Raw genomic sequence first — 6,520 nt, 5'->3', positions numbered from 1 at the left:
TTTATTGTGTTTATAGTTAGTATATATGGGCAATTCCATTTTTAACTTACGTTACACGCGCAACAACTTTATCAAATAGTTGCATATTTAAACTGTAAATTAAATTTTTAGCTGATTTTTATGAAACCTAAATGAAGTCTAAAGAATAAAACAAGTTAAAAAGTTTTGAGACTGGCCAAAAGATGGCGAATTTATTACCGAAAATGCCACTTAACTTACGCTACGCATAAAACAAGGTAAAAAAAGTGTTGCAACTTTTAGGTCAAATATTTGCGAACCATTAATGCAAATCGTGTTAGAAATTTTTACAAGATGTTGAGAATTCAATACTTATTACAATAATAATAAAAAAAATTATCAGAGGTGACCGGCTAAGAATGATATACTTGTTTTCTTGATACTAGGTTTTTAACTTACGTTACATCACTTACGTTACCTTGCAATTATTTTCGTGGAATTTTTATATCTATTATTTCGTGACAGATTTTTTAGAGTTATGTAACAAAAGAACGGCAGTTGTATTAAAACTCATTCATTCAAAGTAATTAACAAAAGTAATTTTCAATAACTGGTGACTCTCTGCTGACAGATTTTTTTGTAGATATTAATGAAGTTTTTATATTGTTAACACTTTTTTTCCGAAGCGCAAGAGCAACTTAAAAAATTACATTTGGTATGACAACTTTATTAATTTTTTTTGCGTTATTCAAATAAGAAAATGTTACAGTTATTCAAAAATTTTACTTATGCTTATAATTTTTTTGTGCCGGCTTAATTTTTTAAAATGGTGCTATTTACTCTAAAATATTAACTATTTAGGCGCTACTGCAGTTTCTCCTCCCCTTTTTTTTATGATTGATTATGATAGAGAATTTTATGCTGATTAAGAATCGTATAAAAACATAGGTCTGAAAATCAACGGAAAGTGCTCTAATTCGACGTCAAAGTTTAAAAAAATCCCAATATAAACGCTAATATTCGCCATTTTTTCTAAACCTTATCAAAATTAATTACTAATAACCTTGCGCAATAAACTTAGCTGGTTTCCGTCAGCATTGAAATTGATATTTAAAAATGTTACAATCAAATATGAAAAGAACCTTAGAATGTGGACAAATGAATAGATAATTAATACCTGGTGGCTATTTTTTACGATAACGATTTGTTTAAACTGGGGTGTTTTATTTTTTGGTACTATGTAAATGAAATATAACTTTTATTAAATATATTTAAATAATTCTTCAATTAGATAATATTAATTAACAAAGTTATCAATTTTAAAAAATTTGTTTGAAACTGTAATGCTTTTCTTTAAATTTTTTTCAAAAGTTTTAATTTAACCCCCTTTTAAATTTAAATGTTTTAAAAGCGTTTTTGGAAGTAAAAATGACATTTAGCGCTTAAAGTATATAAAGCAACATGGCTCTTCGAAGACCAATAATGAACGACTTTGACTCACTTTCGCTAACAGAAATTAGAGCAAAATTTAAATACAATTTAGAAGATACAATTCGTTGGTGCAGAACTCATGGTTTACTGGCTGAAAGTATGAGTTGTAGTGTATGTGGCGTTCCGTGCACACAGCAAGCTAAAAACAACGCAATCGATCAAGTAATTTGGAGATGTCCGGTGAAACGTTGTAAAAGAACTTTTAGCATAAGAAAAGGCAGCTTCTTCGAGAAATCCCATTTACACTTGTGGCAGGTATTAGGCTTGACTTACGTTTGGAGTAGAGGCGCAGGTAAAAGTCGAGGGTTTTCGGTAAGCGATCTTAGGCAAGAGCTTAATATTGCATCTGATCACACTATTGTTGATTGGAATCAATTTTGCAGAGACATTTGCGTCGAGTACTTCCTCAATAACCCTGACCCAATAGGCGGTCCTGGGTGCATTGTTGAAATAGATGAATCTGTTTTTTGTAAAAGAAAGAACCACGTTGGTCGCATAACCCAGCAACAGTGGATATTTGGTGGTTATGAACCTGCGACTAAAAAAGGATTTTTAATTCCAGTGCAAAATCGCGATGCGGCAACATTGATTGAACAATCATACATAAGTGGATCCTACCTGGCACTACTATCTGGAGTGATATGCGGGCAGCATATAATGGCTTGCAAGGGCCTTTATATCAACACGGCACAGTTAATCACACCTACAACTTTGTGGATCCGCAGACAGGAGTAACTACAAATCATGTGGAAGCTATGTGGTGTCGAGCTAAAGCAAAATTCAAATCAATGATGGGTTCGACTAATCGCGAAATGATAACAGATTATTTATCAGAATTCATGTGGATGCAAAGATTCAACGAACATCGTTTTTATCATTTTTGGGACCAGGTTGTAACAGCATACCCAGTCTGACCAGAGTAGTGCTTACTGTGTGCATAGGAAACATAACGTACATTATAATTTATACTCTAGGATCATTGTAAACCAAAAACGTCTATTTTCATAGCCACAAAAATTTATTTAAAACATTTTTTGCAGAGAACATTATTGAAGTATGTTCATAAATAAAATTTGAAATGAACTTACTGAATGTTTGTACGTTTTATTAATAAAATTTGAAATAAACACTTTAACGAACATCAATAAACATCAGTATGTCCATGAATAACATTAGTTATTTTAAAAATTTCAATAAATTTGAATAAAATGTAATTTATTCTTTGGTCTTGCTTAATTATGAAAATAAAATAAATTTAAAAAAAAATGACGAATCATATGTTAATTACTTTTTAATTGCATTGAATCTTTACAATAGTTTCATTTTTAAAGAATTTAGTTTTAAATTCTGTTGGTTAGCACGAAAGAATTTTTTAAATTGTGCGTGCAAATTTCACAAGATGAACATGTTTTACTTACCTTTTAACGTAAAAACCACGTTAACTGCGAGTTAATTATAGTGACTAAAACAGCCATCAGCAGTTATTTTCAAAATGGCGAATATTAGCGTTTATATTGGGATTTTTTTAAACTTTGACGTCGAATTAGAGCACTTTCCGTTGATTTTCAGACCTATGTTTTTATACGATTCTTAATCAGCATAAAATTCTCTATCATAATCAATCATAAAAAAAGAAAGGAGGGGGGGAGAAACTGCAGTAGCGCCAAAATGGTTATAACAAAAAAAAAACTTCAAAACATTGTCAAAAAAATAAAAAACAATAAGCAAAATAATTAACAAAACAACAATAATAACATCAATAAACTAGAACCAAATTGTATTTCTCTACCATGGGTACCAAAATTAAGTAATCAATTAAAACAGATATTTAAAAGTGTAGGCTATACTCCAGTTTTTAAATCACCAAAAAACCTTCAACAATTAATAACTCAAAAAAACAAGCCTCGACTTCCCAACAACTCTTATCCTAGAGTCTACAAACTGGAGTGTTCGTGTGGAAAGCTCTATGTAGGTGAAACAAAACTCAAGGTTTCAACTCGCATTTGCCAACATCAAAAACATACTTTTGAGGAAAAATGAAAAATCCGGCCATAGCGGGGCATTCCAGAAATTGCCATGGTGCCTTTGGCTGGAATAATAACAACACTGTTAAAATAGAGGAAGACTATTTTAAGAGAAAAGTGAGAGTCCTTGGAAATACAGTTTCACCAGTGTTCTCCGGGTGAAGGCGGTTTGAATAAAGACCACGGTGATTACGTCACATCGTCTTTTGGAAACCTTATTTTTCTTTTTTAAGACGCAAGAACACATTGCATTGAAATTTTATTATTTGTTTGTTTTTTTAACGGTTTTTTATATTACTTACATAACGAGGGTATATATAACCCCTAGAAATATTGTAAATTATTATAAGAAAGAGGATAAGTTTACATACTATACCAGATGTTTCATTTTAATTAATAATAAAGAACATATATTTTATATACTGATTTTAGAGACTGTTTATGTCTACAGGTGTGAGGGTGTAGTGCATAAGTATGTACCGTTCGGTCGTCTCGTTTGGTCTCGTTATGTTTTCGTTCACTTTCAAATCGGGTGAATAGAAAGCACACTCACTCCTTGCACTTATGGGCTAGCACTCAGAAAAAACAACTAAACACTAAAAAACACACTCACTCCTTGCACTTATGGGCTAGCACTCAGAGCCAGACGTAAGATCTACAGAATGGATTTCAATTGATCGAATGCACACATTAGTAACCGTAGGCCACAAGCCATCACTCTTAGCCAAAAGAGCTTCTGCCCCAAGGTGGTGTGTAATGATATGCTATAGAGTGAGATTTTAGATCCGAGCACATAGTCAACGAGCGCTGATCTGAAGTGCATTGTGGAGCTTTAGAATGTACGTGTGCGTGAGTGTCAGCGTGGTCATTAGGTTATTGAGCGCCGTAACCACATCCAGCGGGATAGCCTAATGTCCGTTTTGTCGTTGTGGTGTACATTGGAAAAAGTCGGGGCTCACCAGCCACAATGAATAAATTTGTTTGTTTATGCAACACAATGGTCGCAAAAAGTGACTAACGGAGCCGTCCAATTACGTAGACCTGGGAGTTGTGAAAAAAGAAGTAGATTGTAGATGATGTCATTGGGTGAGAATCATAAATGAAAGACTATTTTGTAGGAGGAATAAAATTTTAGGACTCAGGAATCGGGTGACAGTAACTCACGCTGTAGTCATCTTAAGCAAATGATAAAACAATGGTCTATAATAAAACAAGTCAATATAGATCCGCTGGTTTATTAATGGCTAAAATTATCGCAACATACAAAAACAATAAATAATAAAATAAAATAAGTAGATAACAAAATATTAGGTTAAATGATAAAAAGTAATAGTTCGGGCAATATAAAAAGAAAAATGAGCTAATAAATGTGCTACTATTTATGGTTTAAACTCTAGCTAATAAATTAAAAACTGATAATCACCTGTGTGGTATAAAAGTAAAATCGGGCATTTAGATTAGATATGGTCCATGTAACTTAAGTAATATTAAAAATGCTTAAAAAAGCTACAATATAAAATATTTAGCTTAATTACTTTCCACTTTATGAATTATATTATAAAAATAGGTACAAAAAGTTCAAATACCTTTTATCAGATATTAAATAAAGTAATGGATTGGTCCAACATCCGACTGGTTGGTGGGGCTTTGCCCAGCGTCCTCTTTTAAATTAAAAAAAATTATGTTAAAGATAGACAAGTAAAAGATCAGCAAACAAAAAAGTAAGCACATTTTTTATGAAAGTTTAAACATTGATTTTACGTAATATTTATTTTTGAAAAATATAAATAGAAAAGGTGTATTAAATATTTTATATTGTATATAAATTATAAAAAACTTCCGCAGTAAAATTTAAAACATAGTTTCGACTAAAATTATAAAACTATTTCTAAAATTTGTACCTGGCCGAAGTTTCTGGACAAACCACGATAGAATCAAAATTATTGTTTACGTAATCGCAATTGAATTGTCTAATACTGACAACGTTGCTTATGAGCAACGTTGACAGTATCAGGCCATTCAAAAGTGTACTGGAATTGAAGTACGAGAGGTTAATTTATCAACCTCTCGCACTTTAATATCACTAAACTTTTGCTAGGAACTTTTGCTTAATACCACATCTTATGGTGGAGTAATAAGAACTGTTTGTGATCTTTTTAAAACTTCTTATATCATATTTTACCAACATTGGTATACATTGTTTATTTGTTAAAAATTCTTTTTTTTCCTAAGATGCTAACTTCTTTGAATTTATTCTTTATAAAGTCGTACTTTTCTTTAAAAATATCAAAAAATATTTTCAAAACTCGTTTTAAAAATCTTTAATCCTAAAAATCCTAATCGCGATTTTTGAATTTCGAGTGACAAACAAATACACAATGTATTTGTTTGTCACCTTTAAATTATAATCGAATTTGACGTTATTTATCAACGTCTAATTTTTTAGTGAAAAATAAATAATGATTTTAAATAAGAATCAAATTTGAGAACAGTTTTTTCGTAATATCAAATCATTTATTATAGAAAATTGTTTTTAGTTCAAGTTATTTTTACCTCTTTTTCAGTTCAGCCTTTTACAGAATAAAACAATTTAGAAAGTTTTTAAGTCATTTAAATATTTTTAAGCCAGATTATTTTTTTTCAATTTTTTTGTTTCAGTAGGTTTGTAGATAAAAAGAAAAAAAAAATCGTAATAATTGTGTCTGCATTTTATGAAGCCTAACATTTTTTAACAAAATTAAAAAAAAGATTTAGTTTATTTATAAATTTTGTTTTTCCATTTAACGTACAGCAATTTAAAAATAAAAATCGATTATCCTCACCAAGGTGTTACGTGTTTTTTGTTTTTGTGATTCAAGCATCTTGATAATTTTCAAAATATTATCAAAAAATGTATATGACATTATCACAAAAAAAGATTTTTGTTTGACAGAAACATAATAGAAAAGTAATATTCTGCTTTTACTTCCGCTCTTATATATTAAAAACATAAATCTTAAATTAAAAATTCAGACAAAAAAGTAATGCCAAAACTAGCAATTCAAAGA

The sequence above is a fragment of the Hydra vulgaris genome, chromosome 08, assembly GCF_038396675.1.
Source record: "Hydra vulgaris chromosome 08, alternate assembly HydraT2T_AEP".
Classification (NCBI taxonomy): domain Eukaryota; kingdom Metazoa; phylum Cnidaria; class Hydrozoa; order Anthoathecata; family Hydridae; genus Hydra; species Hydra vulgaris.
This window is presented reverse-complemented; position numbering follows the sequence as displayed.